Here is a 17,185-nt window from a genome sequence, read left to right as displayed (position 1 = left end):
AATGGTAGACCCAAACTCACCACAAATGCGAAACGTTCCTTTAGGTTTCTTAACGACAACCTTGGGCACAGCACAGAGGTTATATGATGCTGGGGATATAACACTCACACTACACAATGAATCTAGCTCTGCTTCAACTGGCTCATGCATGGTAAGAGGCACTAGATGAGCTCTACAGAACTTAGGCACTGCCAATTGCCTTAAGGGTATGTAGACCTGGAACCCTACTGCACAACCTTCAAGTAGGGTCAAACAGCTGCTTAAATTATACATATGAATATCAAAAATTCCATTATGGGATCATAGCTGAAATTAGAAGAGACTCATCCTGAATTTGAAAACCAAGAAGTGCACAACTTGACTACAAGTAAGGTTAGTTGCTGAAATTCATTTTTATACTTAACTTCAGTATGTGTCCTCATTTATCAGAGACACAACCATGTCTGTGTAGACCTGGAAATTGGTCATCATCCTGTTAACATCCACTTGCAAAATAAGACACAGCAACCTGCCTGCTGCTACCAGGGAAGCACCAAGATAGAGTGTAGCATGCTGACAACTAATGTGGTTGATACACGCTAGCTGGGATGGACAATGGCAAGGTGCCCCATTTCATGGCATGCAAAGCAGATGAAATCACAGAAAAGGGAGTGATACTGTTGATACTGTGAAGTCTGGACATGATCTGTTGTCATGAACATTTTCGGGTTCCTTTCACAATGACAGGAAAGAAATGTTGCATGAACCCACACCCAGTTTTGGTCACACTAGCAGCAAACAAAGTGCTTCTGTCTCTGCATGTCTGTCAATGATGAGGGTGGGAGATTGCTAACTACTGCACTAACTACAGAAACCTATATTTCTGGGCTACTGAACAAATGGGTGCTCAGTAAATCAGATGATGACATTGATTGTAAGCCATAATTGATCATAGAGCGCAACAGTGACTAATACTACTAGCTATGTCAACAGCAGAGGAATTGGGAAACATAGCTTGCACCACTGTAGTTACTTCAGCTTTGGAAATTTTTAACACCTCACCTGAGGTGGGATCATATGCCTCTAAAGCCTTTGCACTGATTTCTTGATAAGGAGCAAGACAGATAATAACATCATGGACCAAGGAGTCCACACATGATGCATCACACTGTTTACAGGAAAAATCACACTTGCATGTCAAACAACGTAAGCCAGATGGCCATGCTGTGTAACATTGCTTACATTGCTTAACAGTTGATTAACCATGAGCTTAGCTGCAGTGACAGAAGTTTGGTGATTGTAATAGTCATTCAGAAAACTACAAACAGCAGAGAAAGTCAGACTGCTAGGATCTGAGGATAGGCATAATTTTTCACCACTTTGTACAGTTTCCAACTAGAAGACAGTAAGAGTGCACACTGACATTCAGAAGAAAACAATGTAAATAGACTTCTCAACACTGTCTACCTTGCTGACTGCTGTTGCTGGTGCAGTACCCACTGTTTTGCTCACAGTTGCTGCAGTTGTTGCTCCTGCTGTTGTTGTAACTGCTGTTGTTGTTGCAACTGCTGTTGCCACAATTTTAGAAACTTAGAACAAATGCCTCACCAGAATAATGGCACAGTGAGAAAGTGCTTGTCACCGCTCTTCTATCCTATTCTGCATGAGTAGAACACAGTTTATGGTAACATGTGGCAGTGGTAATGTAGAGGCTGGTGGAGTGATACAGTTGATTCTGGAGGTAAATGACAGATGATATCACAGAGTGAATGAATAAGTAAAACAAGTCCAGACCATAGCAGAGGTGGTTTTATGATGTCTGCACCTAAGAGATTTGTTTCTGTAGTGTTTAAGGGATAGGGACTGGCAGCATCTGAAAATCTAAAGGTCAAGGAGGGGTGGTAGCCAAAGAATGGAATTTTTAGGGTAAAGTCATTGGGGGGATCCAAGGCTTAAGCAGAACTTAAGGAACAGTATGTGGGACTGTGTTTTAGCTAGGGATAGGGGTACTTTTTTGAACTGCAGATAGATGCAGCATGGTCCATTTGGGATGGGATATCACTAGTGGGTGGAGAGGAAGCATATGAAATAGCCACGGGAAATGGACAAATGGTAGTTCAGGGAAGAAAGGAGAACAGACCTAAAATTATGATGGGAGCAATATGTGAAGAGGGGTAGATTCATTTAGAGATAAAATGTAGTAACTTGTTGCTTGGATAGTGTTTAACTGAGGATGGGATGACTTGGAGATGAAATGTAGTAATTTTTTGCTTGGTGCAACACTTGACCAATTAACTCACCCAGCACATTCTATTCTATTCCTCTCATAGGATTATCCCATCAGAGGCTGGGTCTCCTGTGGCAGCAGCCATGCTGTAAATCAGCTCTGCTGCAAAATCTGCACAGCATTTGATCTGGGCATGATAGTCACCAAGCTGTCCAACAGAATGAATGAAACTGCAATCTGTGGCCAAGAGCAGCATATACCACTCTTAAGCAGATACAACAATTCAGAGAGCAATCCAAATCACAAACATAAATAATCCAAGATTAAAAATCTACTATTCAGTAGTTTGTGACTAAAGGCTTCAGTGTCTAGTGAGAGACTGGCTACCAGTAGTCAGATTGTGGTATTTAGCAGTAAAGCCATCTGACATGCTTGCCGCAATGCATGTGCCTCGCACAGGCATGAGCTGTGGCTGTCGCCTAGAGCCTGAACGTCTCTGATGTGTTCTCCCTATCAATACTCAGGATAAGTGGGAAATAAGAACCATCATCAAATACTAAAACCACCCAGTGGCATAACATGCTGCTGAACACAACATGCTTGAATTCAATGGCTGCTTCACAAGCCATGCCAAAAGGGGCCTTCCCACTAGCACCATCTTTTCTGAACTATGCAGATTAGACTTATCTTTGCAGCACACCCTTCACTCATGTAAACCTGCTGCCTGCAGTCTCTGTTAACTCACTGCACCCACACCCTCTGCCCAACAGTCTAGCCTTCCTTTGTCACGTCACCCCTTCGTAACCGATGCCTCTATGTCACTGTCATTGTGTGCCACACAAACTCACAACCTCTGATGCCTGTGTGTTGTATTTCTGTCCTGTGTGCCTGCTGTGTCTCCCTTATGCATTCCTATCCTACACACCTGTTGTCTCCCTCTGAGCTACCAGCTACCTCTCTCCAGCTCCTCCTGTGAAATAACTCCTTCCCCTGTACACACCCTCCACTCCTTAAAAGGTTCATCTGAAAGCTAGCCAAGTTTTTCATTCTTTTTGATGCATCCATTGATGACTCCATGCTTTTACTACTGAGTGTGTTGTCTCCTTTACTCCTGAACTGTTTACATTCCATAAGAACTTTCCTTAAATTGTTTATATCACCTAGTGGCCCCTTTCCACTACTGTTTTGTCCCACTGAGTGACATGGTGCAGTGGTTAGCACACTGGACTCTTATTTGGGAGGACAATGCTTCAAATCCACATCTGCCCATCTAGATTCAGGTTTTCCATAATTTCTCTAAACTGCTTCATGCAAATGCCAGGATGGTTCCTTTTAAAGGGCATGACTGACTTCCTTTCCCATCCTTCCCTGATCTGACGGGATTGATGACCTTGCTGTTTGGCCCCCAAACCAACCAACCAACCAACTGTATTGTCCATATTCTTAAGTTTTTCATCTGCAGTTGAAATTTTGGGATATGCTTTGCATGGGTCAGCTTCAAGAGAAGTAAAGCACATTTGTTTCCAGTGACTTATTTGTCAATTGTTGAAATGGAAAGAGTAGATTGCTTAAACCATCACCAACTCAGTTATAATACCTCTAAATGAAAGAATTTTAAGGTGACATGATCTAAACTAAATACATACCTAGCATGATTATTGTATGAAGCTTTATAAATAAAACTATTCTCCAGAATGAGTTGAGATGTTACTTACATTATTGTGCAATATGTACCAACACAATAAAAACAAACTTCCACCGATAGCAATTATTTGTCCATTACAAGCCTGGTAATTCTCTTCTTGGCGCAGTATCATTTATTCTGATTTCCCAGACACACTCCAGTCTATTGAAGAAATGTGTGCAGCAGACAAAACATTTTAGGACATACAAGGTGCTCTCTCTTTTTGTCAAAAGTGTAGCAAGATATCTTTATTCACTTGAATACCAGGATAGGTGCAAAACCTGGGGGGAAAATCTGATAAAGGAACTGAAGATGTAGATGGTAGCATATATATTTAATTCTATTTTCATTCCAATACTGTCGAGGGATATGAGTGGCTGGATATGAATAATGATAAACTATAGTGTGTCCACCCTGTCAATCTGCTGTGGCAAATATCCTTTCAGCCACACTGATGGAAAAATATCATTCCAAAGTGTTTAAGACCAAGGAACTGTCCGATGATTCATTAGCATTTCTACCAGAGCAAAGACCCACCCATTTAAGATGTTAGTGTACCCTACCTTTATTGTAATGTTTAAACTTCTTCTCATTCTTTGGATGAAAGTTGTAGGAGGAAGGAGATGATCTTAATGTTTTCAATAGGCCCAAAACATCTGGTTATAATGTTTTATATAAATGGTTAGCTTGGTACGTGTGTGTGTGTGTGTGTGTGTGTGTGTGTGTGTGTGTGTGTGTGTGTAATACAAACCAAGGTGTTATAAGTGCATGAATGCTTCATTTACAGGACATTCAATTAGATACCAAATCTGTTAATGTTGTGCAGCCATTGAACAGTTCCCTCATCATAAGCACGAGTATTCAGGGATGTGAAAAGAGTCAAGTAGAGTAATTCTTGCTGCACTGTATTAACTGGAAGTTTCACTTCTTAGTTACATACTTGATCAGAAGTGTAGAAACGAAAACTGAGGATTTATTAGGTGATCAGTTTAGACTTTGGGTACGATAAAGACACTAAAGAGTTAGTTCTGACATTGTACTTCATAATGGAAGCAAGACTTCAGAAAAATCATGACACTTTCTTATGATTTGTTGACCTAGAAAACATGTTCAATAAAGTAAAATTGTGCTAGTTATTTGAGGTCCTCAGAAAAATAGGTATAAACTATAGGGAAAGATTATAAATTCACAATATACACAAGAAACAAGAGGGCACTTGAAGAACGGAAGACAGAGAAAGAAGTTCTCAGATTAGAAAGGACATAAGGCAAAGAAGCAGTCTTTTTTCTCTACTGGCCAGCCTGTATATTGAATAAGTAATGAAGGAAATAAAAGAAAGATTCAGATGTGTGATTATAATTCAAGTGAAATGATTTACTGATATTGTTGCCATTCTCTTTGACAGTGAGAAGGAATTAAAGGAACTGTTGAATGAAATTGAGCACAGAATGAATGTGGATTGACAACAAATGAAAGAATGATGAAAGTTTTGAGGAACAATAGATGAGTGATTAGCGAAAACAGTAACATTAAAATTGAGGATCATGTAGTAACTGATGTGAAGGAATTCTCTTACAGTGTAAGCAATATTAATCTTATGGACAAAGTAATAACATAATAAGCAGACTAACATGGGCAAAAGAAAGAGAGAGAAATAAAATATATGAAGTATGGTGTTGCAGAAGAATGCTGAAAATGAAGTGGATTGATAAGATGGGGAATGAGAAAGTTCTTCATAGAATTGGGACGAAAGGAAATAGAGGGAAACATTGACTATAAGAAGGGACAAGTTGATACAATACGTGTTTGGGCATCGACAAATAATTTCAGTGATATGAGAGAGAACCATGGACTGCATAACTTGCACAGGAATATGGAGACTGTAATATATATAATGAACAACTGAGCAAATTAAGTGTAAGTCTGAGATGAAGAGATTAGCACAGGAGATAAAATCAAGATGGGCTGCATCAAACCAGTCAGAAGACAGGTGACAAAAATTACTGTAATTAATTGAGTGAAAAATTAAAGTGAAATTTCGGTAAACAAATTAGAAAGTAAACTCAAATAAAATTTTACCATATCAAATCTGGTTCCTCTTAACTGAAGCAAATTTTGAACTATCAGAATCAGAGGCTGAGTGACAGGTGAAAATATAAGAAAACAGTAACATGCAGGATAAATGTTACACAGAGTCTAAATGTACCAAGCTAAATAATACCATTATATTAACAGTATGCCTTAGAATATATTAATTATTACATAAAGTATCACAATATCAACTCTTAAGGGATTGAATAGGCTCTATAGCTACATAATGTGAAAATATCAAACACTGCTAGTGGATGATGATGACGTTAATGATAATGATAATGATAATGACAACAGTGGTAGTAGTAATAATAGTAATATTGAGAAACATGTAATGGAATATATAAATTCTAAATGATTAATGGAAAATCTCATATAAAGATGTGAAACAAATACTAACATAGAGATAGAGGGGCTGGCCAGTACTTACCTCAGCTCAGTACAGCCGATAGATACACAAAACAGAACAGAAAATTTACATTCCTAGCTTTCGGAACTTTGTTCCTTCAACAGGGAGGAGAGAGGGGAAAAAAGGGAAGAAGGGAAAGTGGATTCAGTTACTCACAACCCAGGTTATGAAGCAACAGGGAAAGGTAAACAGGGAGGGTAGCAAGGATGGAGGCATGGTTGTCAGAGGGAAGCCAAAGAATATCTTTGGCTTCTTTCCCTGTTGCTTCATAACCTGGGTTGTGAGTAACTGAATCCACTTTCCCTTCTTCCCTTTTTCCCCTCTCTCCTCCCTGATGAAGGGTCAAAGTTCCGAAAGCTAGGAATGTAAAGTTTCTGTTCTGTTTTGTGTATCTATCGGCTGTACTGAGCTGAGGTAAGTACTGGCCAGCCCCTCTATCTCTTTGTTAGTATTTGTTTCACATCTATATCAATCCTAAAATAGAGCAGATATTGCCAACTCTAAAGATAAAGATATGAACAGTTAGACAAAAACACCAAATAGAATAGATCTGTCATGTTTTAAAACATAAGATAGTGAAAGGACAAGTATGTAGAATTTTAAACCTAATGATCTACTGTTAGTGTGCTCTATTAACTGTGGCCGGCCAGGGTGGCCGAGTGGTTCTAGGCGCTTCAGTCTGGATCCGCGCGACCGCTACGGTCGCAGGTTCGAATCCTGCCTCGGGCATGGATGTGTGTGATGTCCTTAGGTTAGTTAAGTTTAAGTAGTTCTAAGTTCTAGGGGACTGATGACCTCCGATGTTAAGTCCCATAGTGCTCAGAGCCATTTGAACCATTTTCTATAACTGCATTGAACCTCCTCTTTAGAGTGAGTTGCTTCTCTGCTTTCATTCAAAACAACTATACCAAAGTATAGATTCCATAATTCAAAATACCTGTCATGGTGGAAACATTGCAGTGTGTGCATTATGATTTCAGAAGAAGTTCTGTTGACAAGAACTGTAGTAAGTATGGTAATTTTGTATCATAGATTCTGAAGGAGGTTGTTAAAACAGGGGAACCAATGGATATTGAATAACTTGTGTTAGATATGATTTTCAACATCATTTTGTAAATTGGGGCCTTACCCTATAATATATTCTAAAACATTTTTATGTTATATTAAATAATTTCTCATGCCATGAATAATGTTCACAGTGGTGACCTTGATGCAATTGAGAGAATTGCTTATGAGTTCTGTGAAGATGAAGCCAAGAACGGAGTAGCTTATGTTGAAGCTCGATACTGTCCACATTTTTGGCTGGGCACAACAGACTTCCATGGGAAATTAAAAGGTGACTGCTTAACTGTCAGCACATAATATCATGCATATACCTCAATAATTATGGTATTTCATTCTATTAGTTTATACATATGTTGTTACCAAAACTGTTATATGACCCTAAGTGCTAATGCTATTGCTGACTTTTACATGAAAAATGCTTTTTGAATTGCTTCTTGGTCATCACTTGAATCCTACCAAGTGCATCTCTCTAGCTGTATTATTTTGAACAAATTATCATTTACTCAGCAACTTCCCCCATTTCCAGTACCTGGCACTATCTCATTACATACTTTGAGAGAAATGCAGTTATCCATTTTAAATAAGAAGTTTCAAGAGCTAAAAAGAAATCACTGAATTTAATCAAAGAATGGTAAGGTTCTAAAATATTCTACTATTTTCCAACATTCAATAAAAGTGATGCAATTTGCATACATATCTTTGTGAATGATTTTATTTAGATCATTCCTTCTTTTCATTCCTACAGTTTTGTAAGTTGTGTTCCAAATCTTTTCTTTTAACTGTCAGTTTGCAGCTATCTTTGCATGTTTCTTGCAGTCTGACACTGATTTTCACTTTCAGTGGGTGCATTTCTCTTCTACTGCTTGCCACTTTATTTCATTACTTACATCACATAAAGTTGTTTGATTGACATGTTTGAGATAAGGTAGTCAAACAGGTGCTCCAATAGTTTTTGAAACACATATGTAATATTCAGAATCTCTTAATGGAAATATTTGTCTTTATAAGCAACATCATTTTTTTTTTCTTTTTTATGTTCTTTTCCTCTTACTTATGGTTCCCATGTATGTCTTAGGTTTCGTTTCAGACTTGTTATTCAAGTTTCAGTACAAGCTTTTTTTTTTTTTTTTTTTTGAGCATTAGTATAATATTACTTTCTACACATTTCCTGTAATTAAAACATGTATTATTTCTCTTTTTGTGTCAATTTCCTACATACATACTGATGGAGGCATTTTGAAAGTTGCTGAAAACTATGAACCCTACAGTATTTTTAAAAAATTTTTCCTGGCTTCTCTGCTCTAACTGTTGTTGTTTCTGAAAATGTTAGGTGGACACTACTATTTTGGCATAAATATTGGTAATATTAGATTCATTTAAGTGTAGTAGTATGCATCCCTTTGTTGTGTGATGAAGGAATAGAAATCACCAACACAAGGTACACTGTAGAACAATTTATTCACTCCTTGCAAAAACACACAATGAACAAACACGAGAAAAGCCAAGCAATGCAAAGCAGACAAAGATCATAAAGATCAGAGTCTCCAAGTCAAAACTCAGATGTGCTGTTTTTGTGGGCGATAGTTGCCACAGAGCACTTCCCCCCCCCCCCCCTGCCCCCCCCCATTTCCCCCTTTCCCACACCCTCAACAGTTGTGTGGAGCAGAAGATGCTATCCATGACAAAATCTTGAAGCCATGTAGGTGGACAAGGATGATGTCACATGCAGAAACAGGAAGGTTTCTCGAGTAGGAAAATTTGTCAACTGGAGTGAGGTCCCTGAGCTGCAGGCAGAGAGGGACAAGAATAGATCCGTTGCTCTAGAGTTTGGCAGCTATAGGTACTGTTTAACATCTGGAGGGAGCCTGAGGGAATTCATAGCTGTATGTGAGTTGTCAAGGTGTCATATTGAGTTAGCAGAGAGATGATGAAAATGAAGACAGTGCCATTTTGAATCTGGATGGAGAGTTCATCAGTGTATATGTTTGTGATGTTAACAGCAAACACTGTATCAAGCGGGGGTGAAGGGGTAGAGAGGGAGGTGTCACAGGGAGGGGTGAAATCATAGCACAGTTCACAAGCTGTGTCTCATAGGGGAGGGTCGATGTTGTTAGAGGGAGAGATGTTGTTGGCCATGGTAGGTGAATTTTAGAAACAAGCAGATGTTGGTCATAAGCTGACAACCAGGTTCACATTACACTATTCACTGAGACTGTTGGTGTCTGCCATTTAGTAGTGTGTCTAATGTGTTCTGTCCACCGTTGAAGACCTCGTGAGGGCCCAAGTATGGAGCCTGGAGAGATTGCCGGATGGAGTCATCATGAAGCATAACATAAGCACAGAGGGAAGAGTTCTTTGTAAATAAAGACTCATGGTAATGAATGTGGTTTCAGTAGAGGAGTGCAGATGTGCAAAATATATTCGCAAACTTGATCAACTAGAGCAGGGAACTTGTCATTGTTTGGGAGGTAAGAGTGTTCGATGAACTCAGCAGGAAGGATAAGCAGCTCACCATACAGGATACTGACAATCAATACTTGTAGGTCCTCTCTGTATGTGGCGCATATTTCCAGGAGGATTCATGGTAGTGCCTCCAACCACAAACTGCCGTGACAAATGAGTGCTGCCTTGAGGGTGGGACGCCAATGCCCCAAGAGGCCACTGCTCTGTGGGTGGTAGGCAGTGGTATGAAACATGTCAGCATTGCACAGCACACATAGTTTGGTGAACAGAGAGGATTCAAATTGGTGGCTCTTATCAGTGGTTATTGATGAGGAGCAACCAAAGCAAGAAATCTAGGAGTTTTTGAAGACATTGGTAACCAAATCAACCATAATATCAGATAGAGGCATGGCTTCCACACACCTCATGACTCAGTTGTTGGTTGAGAGTGTATCTTAAAAGCCCTCAGAGAGAGGGGGTGGGCTGACAATGTCAATATCTAAATGATGTAGGCATCCTTTTGGGGTACTGAATTGCCCTAGAGGGGGCTGTACATGTCGTTCAACCTTACTTCTCTGGCATGGGATACAGACATGCATCCAATCACAAAAATTGTTCTTAATTCCCAGCCAGATGAATTGCTCAGCAACAGTTTCATAGTGGCATTGATGCCAGGTTGAACGAGATTGTGCAGGGATGCTAATACCACTCACTGGAGAGGGGGAGGTACAACTGGTCGGAGGGTAGCCATCTACGTGTTGCACATGATGGGAATGTATGAGCCCAGTAGTGGGTGTGGCTCAAGAGTCAGTGCACATTTTGTGTCCTTCAGTATGTCTACAGGCTCTGTGTCATCAGCTTGCAGGTAGGCCAACTTGTCCTTGTCAATGGGAGACATGATAATGTTCACCCAGGACATGTTGTCAGTGACAACTTTGTCAGAACCATGTCAATGGAATACTTCCTGCCTGATTAGGTGCTTGGACCACAGGCATCAGGGAGGAAGGTCCTTGTCAGGATTGTGGATGGCATTTACGAGTTGCTGTTAATAGGTAAAGGCAGTAACTTCACAGCCTCTGATATAATTGTGGAAGTGTCTTACCACCTCATAGACTATGAGGAGTTCACAGTTGAATGTTGACCACTTAAAGTGGGCAGATGAAAGTTCTCTGGAGATAAATCTGAGAGGCTCAGTGATATTGTCAATGTGCTGTTGCAAAACAGTGCCTTCTGATGTACCACTCACATCAACAGTGGTCAAGATGCAGGTGTGAGGTACTGCGTGTGCTAGTGTGATGGCTTGGGTAACAATAGACTTGAGAGCCTCAAATGCTTGCATCATGTCATCTATTCAAGAAACTTCCTCATGCTGGAGGGGTTTCTTTCCAGTCAGAGCATAGGTAAGTGGTGTCTGGACGGAAGCACTGTAAGTTTATAATGCCCAGGTATCTTTGCAGTTCCCGATAGTCTGTGGGTAGTAGAAGTTTATGAATAGATTCAACCTGGTTGAATGTCAGTCAGATGCTCTCAGCTGACACAGTATAGCCTAGGAAAGTTACACTATCATGAGTTAGTTGTGACTTCTTGTGGTTGATTTTGACACCATTAGAGACAATCACCGTTTCATAAGACACAATGTGGGAGTGGTGAGAATCAGAATTTTGGAATACACAGGGAGGTTGGAAGTTCTGTGTTGCATTTCCAAATGTAGTTTGGAACCAGCAGAAGGGGTACACAGATTGGGGGTATTCTGTGCTGCTTGTGTGTCCTCTGTTTGGTGTCAGCAGTGTGCTCAGATGAGACTTGGGTGGCAATTGGAAAGGGTTTTGGGCTCAGCAAAGGCAGTGCATGGAGATTGCCGCCAGGTGGCTATGTGTCTTCCAGAAGTACTAAATGTGTTCTCACACAGCTTCTTCCAGCTAGGTGAGTTGGAGGGGAGGTTGTGGGGGGTCATCAGTAGCTCCAACCTTTTCCTTTGCATGACCGCAGGGGTTAGTGAGAAGATGTCTATGTCAGAGGATGCTATAGGCCTGGTCCATGAAGTGGAGCTTAGTCTCCAATGAATCTGAAGCATGAGAAAGTAGTTGTAGCTGCAGCTTGTATGGAAGCTTAACCCTTATGCGGTCGCGTAGCTTTTCATAACAGTAATAGTCGCGTGAGGTGTTGCTAACACCCCAAATAAAAGTGGCTATAATGGCATTATTGGGCAGCATATCTCTGATATGAATATGTCTACTTCACAAAAGGCTATTTAGAATGTTATCTCCCAGTACATTATCGTTTTGTTTAATAATACTTTAGTATTAAATTGGGTTATTTGAAACATATGCAATAATTCCCATTTTTTTTACAATATTTTGTTTAATTATTTATTTCTGTTATTCTTCATACTGTATTACAGGTATAAGACATTATACATATAATTAAACATTTGTTCAGTCAGCTCATACAAACATTTTATGAAATCAGTCACTATCACTGGCTGCAAGGGGTGCGTTATCGTAACACTCATCACACACATTTCTCATGTGCTTTACACACATAGCTTTCAAACATTGAACACAGTGCGATTTAACTTTTATATCTTTACTCCAAGGACATACTGTGCAGTGCCTGGGCTTAAGTATTGTTTGTTCAGAAGGTGGTGCATTGTTGATGTCTTCAACTCCCGCCATTTCTGCGGCTTTCTTTCTAACTTGTTTAGGCAGGGAGTGAGTGACTGCTCTCTTGCACACCACGGGATTTACTAATGACCTTCCGATGTCAAGTAAAAACATTCTTTGGGCAATCCTCTCATTGTTGTTATTCGCATATATGATGAAGGTGTTAATGCAAGCAATGTCAATCATTTGGAAAAATAGGGCAAATGGCCAGTGTCTAGTTTCTCTTGAGGTTGAATAAGTAGTGCAAATTTCATCTATTGTGGCCACACCTGTTTTGGTCTTATTGTACATCGTTATAATTTCTGGTTTTTTTCCTCCACAGTATTAGTGTCAATGACACCATCTTGATACAAAGATGAAAGGAGAATAAAGTTTTTGCCCTTCTTTGGCACATATTAAACTATGGTGATATCCTTTCTGAATCCAAAAATGCTGCTTCTAAGTTCACGACCTTTCGTGCAAACAAAGTCTGGAGGGAGCTCCCTCTTATCCCTCTTATTCTTTCTAAGAGTTCCTACTACTGTAAGTTTCTTTTTCAGGAGCTCTTCAGCCAGTGGTATGGATCAAAACCAATTGTCTTGTGTCACACTGCGTCCTGTACCTTCAATAGGCCGTACGAGTCTATTTTCTATCTCCTGAGGCGAGTTTGACAGTGCAAAGAGACCCTCTGGCTGTTTCTCAACGTTGATTTCCATCCCCAAAGTATACTATGTTCTTGCATCACATAAGGTGATAATTTTCAAACCATATTTTGCAGGCTTGCTTGGTATATACTGCCGAAAACTGCGTTTGCCTCTAAATGCAACCAGTTGTTCATCCACTGTCATCTATTCAGACACAATGTAATTACTGACACAGTTTGACATGAATAATTCAAATACTTCTCTGAACGCAGCTAGGCGATCAAGTTCTCTACGCTGTGATCTGTCTCGAATATCATCGAATCTCATTGTTGCATGAAATATTGCAATTCAAAAACCATTTGTGTGCCATAAGTCTCCCAGGTTTTGGTGTCCTGCCCTGTAATGCCCAGCCAATATCAACAGACCCAGATGAGATTTGATTTCTTCCTCATTTGTTGGTTTGGCATCATGGTCTCTTGTGAAATTTGTTGCAATATGTTGTATGTCAATATTTGTGCACGATGTAATTGTTCTAATTATTATGTCATTTATAAATATCAAAAAACAGTCCACAGCAGTTTTCACAGATTTTGTGATAGCTTTCACACCAGGGAGATGAATAATGAGGTCTACACTTCTAGTTCTTACATTATGACTAGGACAACTTTTCATCCATTTTGTAACCTTATCCTTTCCAATAAAAAATTCATGCTTGCTTTCATTATACCTGCACTTACTTGTGGTTCCAGTTCCAGGTTGTCTTCATCCTCCATTTCTGTGTCACTGTGATGAGAGAGAACTTCACAACTGTCTGTTTCCTCCTCTTTCTCTTCTCCTCCTTCAAAAGTTTCGTCTAAAATATCTTCCAGAAGCTTCCACACTCTTTCTTGTTCTATTTCGTAATGATCAATAGCTGTTTTAACTGCAGAGAATGACAAAATACAAGCAGCTGCTATGGAATACAACTGTGCGCTTTCTCACAGCACTGCAACATGAAGAGTTGTGTGGGGTGCCGGCAACACCCCAAGGCACATTGTTGCATGTTTTCTTGGAACTTGCACTTCCATTGTAGATTCTATTGTTACTCAAAGCTTTTGTATTATGTCCTAGAAAGGTACCAAACAACATGACATTATACACCTGTCCATTATGCAATAATCCATCCATAGGGATGACTGGTGTGTTCTGAACACCCCATGTGACCATTAAGCATTAATAAGCCACAATGTTCATAACATTATGTCAGGCATGTATTCCACATCAACTAATGAAGGTAAGTGGTGCCCGAGTTGGGATGGAGTACATATTTCCAAGCTTTTATCGTTTATAATCTGATGAATAACTTTAATTGAAGGGTGTGAAAAATGCTCAATTATGATGCAAGCCAAAGCAATGAACTAAAATTTGTACCAGCACTTGGATTTGAACCTGGGTCTCTTGCTTATCAGACAGATGTGCTAACTGCTGTGCCAAGTTAGCACTGTGGCTACCACAACTGCATGGATTACCTATGTATGCCTCCCTCCTTGATAGAAATCCCAATTCACAGCTCAGGCCATTGCTTTTCCCCTTCTAAACTTGCATCAGTATATCAGAGGGTCTCCAGTACTGGAATAGCACATTAGCGGTGAACAAAATGGGGTTAATCCTTCTTTGGCCTGCATCATTATTGTAGATAAAAGTAAGACTCAAATGTCACAGGAACTTCATCTGTATAGGATTAATAAATGTTTGATTATCAAATTTTTGGCCACAAAGTCATCCCCAATGTCATGGAGGTTGAAGAGGTTGTCAGCCAAGGTGAACCAAGTCTGGGGGTTGTTTTTCAGCAGTGGAGGGCAGTTTAGGAAACCTGCCAGTGAAGAGGCACTGTGAGTGGCAAAATCTTGATTGAGTGATGGATGTTGTCCCAGGGCAACATTGGCTGAAGTCATCATGGGGGGGGGGGGGGGTAAGGGGCGGGGGGTCAGGATGGCAACCACAGTCAGTACATAACCCTGTAGGCATGAGAGCATGGTTGACTGATGTGGCAGCAACGACCTTGGTTGTTGAATGCAGCAGCAGTGTTTAGTGGGCTGTGAGATTTTGTGACATGGAAGGTGTAGAAGTGCAGTTGGCCATCGTGGGTGATACAGCCGTGGCTGCGAAAGATGATAGCAGAAGATGCAAAGTATACAGAACTGGAGAACATACAGTACCTTGATGGGCTTGACAAGTGTGGTAGTTAATAGTTTGCTGGCCACTTAGTGTCAATGTTAATGTATGAAGGACATTTGCCCCACATTGGGCAGTAATATCAGGTCCAAAAATTCATTGGTCTGTGGATCTTGTGAAGTGCTGAGATCGACGTGTCCTTGCATAAATACCACAGACAATGCACTTGGTTTGTGCCATTGTGAACTCCAATAGGTTAAAGAGCTCACTTGTGTCGCATGAGGAAGGAATCATTCCTGTTCCATTATAACACAGTTTGTGGTGGGTGGGACACCTTAGATTCAAAATACAAAGGCAAAATGTGATAGAGAACACAGAATCTGGTGCATTGTATGATGAATGACTCACAGTACGTAATGTGCACACACCACACAGTAGACAGTCACCGGAAACATGTGAGAAATGAAAATTGGTCTGAGGTCACCAATGTGGTAGGTTCTGTCCCTTTGTTGTATGATGCAGAAATAAAAATTTCCAAAATGAGATAAGTTGTGGAACAATTTATTCACTAGCTGCATGAACACACAATGAACAAATTTGAGAAAAACCAAAGCAATATGAAGTGAGCAAAGAATATAGATATTAGAGTCTCCATGTAAAGACCCAGAGGTGCTGTTTTTGTGTTTGATAGTGACCACGTAAGGATCAGTAGTATACAGCTTACGTGTATTTTGTTTGGGTTTTCCGTCACTGCACATTAATAGTCTTTTTTTTTTCTCTTTCATTTTGACTAGATAGTAATTCTTCTTTGGACTTTTGTAGTCCTCTTATGTGATCCTGCTCCCTATTATGCACCAGGAAGTGTGAATCCTTTGAGACATTGTATTTTTAATCACTAACTAAATCAAATTCCTGATTGCTTTTGTCAGCCTGCTTGTAGTTAAGGTCTCAATTAACTAATATTTTGAAATTTTTTAAAAATTAGCAGTATACCAAATTGTGTGGATGGGCTTCTGATGATTACAACACATTGAATAAAGCAGAAGCCTCTTTGAAACAATTGCTGAAATGAAGTTATAGTAGTTACTTAGTGCATACGGTTTGTCATGTGTACCTGTGTTATTCAGTAGGAGATGATCTGTCCTTCCGATAATTGCACTGGAAGGTAGATGTTTTTCTTTTATAGTAGCATTTGCAACTGTCAGAGTGCAGCAGTACCCAGTGCTGAGTTGCACAGGAAATTATGAAATGAGTAAAATAGTGGATGCTCTATAATTAAAGACTTGTTCTCTGATTAGAGTAGTACTCATCAGTAACCACTTGTTCCTTTAACATGTGAAAATTTAGGTGTGACTATGGGTAGTACAAAGTCAAAACATGACATTATGGGTCATTGCATCACTCCTTTTCCCTCATAAAGCCTTTCCGTTATCTCCATCCGCTGTTGTGATATGTCTGCCTTGCCCACAATTTCTCCATTATGTTCTGATGTTCAGTCTTCATTTCCAATTTTTAATTTCTTATAGCAATGTAGATGCGCTATAATTCCTCTCATCAGTGATTTAATATGTCACAAAATAACAAAAAGTGCTATCACACACAAGTTCATTTTTAGTTTCCTCTTTTCCTCCAATCCAGAAACTTTTGCTGCTTATTTCCAGTGACCCCAATACTTTTCAATATACCTTGACCACACTTATTTGACAATGGTATCTTCCACTACACAACACCCCTGGGCTTCTGTGGATACAGTTCAAAAACGTGTAATATTGATACTCTTTCCTTCTCATCCTGTCCAGTAAGTCTCCTCTAACAGGGGGTTCATGGCAACTTTTCTGAGCTCTACCC

General features: G+C 39.9%; 1 protein-coding gene across 1 annotated transcript in view; it reads left to right on the top strand.

Annotated features, from left to right (window-relative positions):
* LOC124777716 (adenosine deaminase-like) overlaps positions 1–17,185 on the top strand; it is a 48,707-nt gene that overhangs the window by 14,511 nt on the left and 17,011 nt on the right. Inside the window, exon 2 of the mRNA XM_047253213.1 lies at positions 7,590–7,726. The gene's annotated coding sequence lies outside the window, so the exon portion shown is untranslated. The remainder of the gene's footprint in view (positions 1–7,589; positions 7,727–17,185) is intronic.

This window comes from Schistocerca piceifrons, chromosome 2 (assembly GCF_021461385.2).
Source record: "Schistocerca piceifrons isolate TAMUIC-IGC-003096 chromosome 2, iqSchPice1.1, whole genome shotgun sequence".
Lineage (NCBI taxonomy): Eukaryota > Metazoa > Arthropoda > Insecta > Orthoptera > Acrididae > Schistocerca > Schistocerca piceifrons.
Note: the sequence above shows the minus strand (reverse complement) of the source record. Positions and strands in the feature narration are given on the sequence as shown.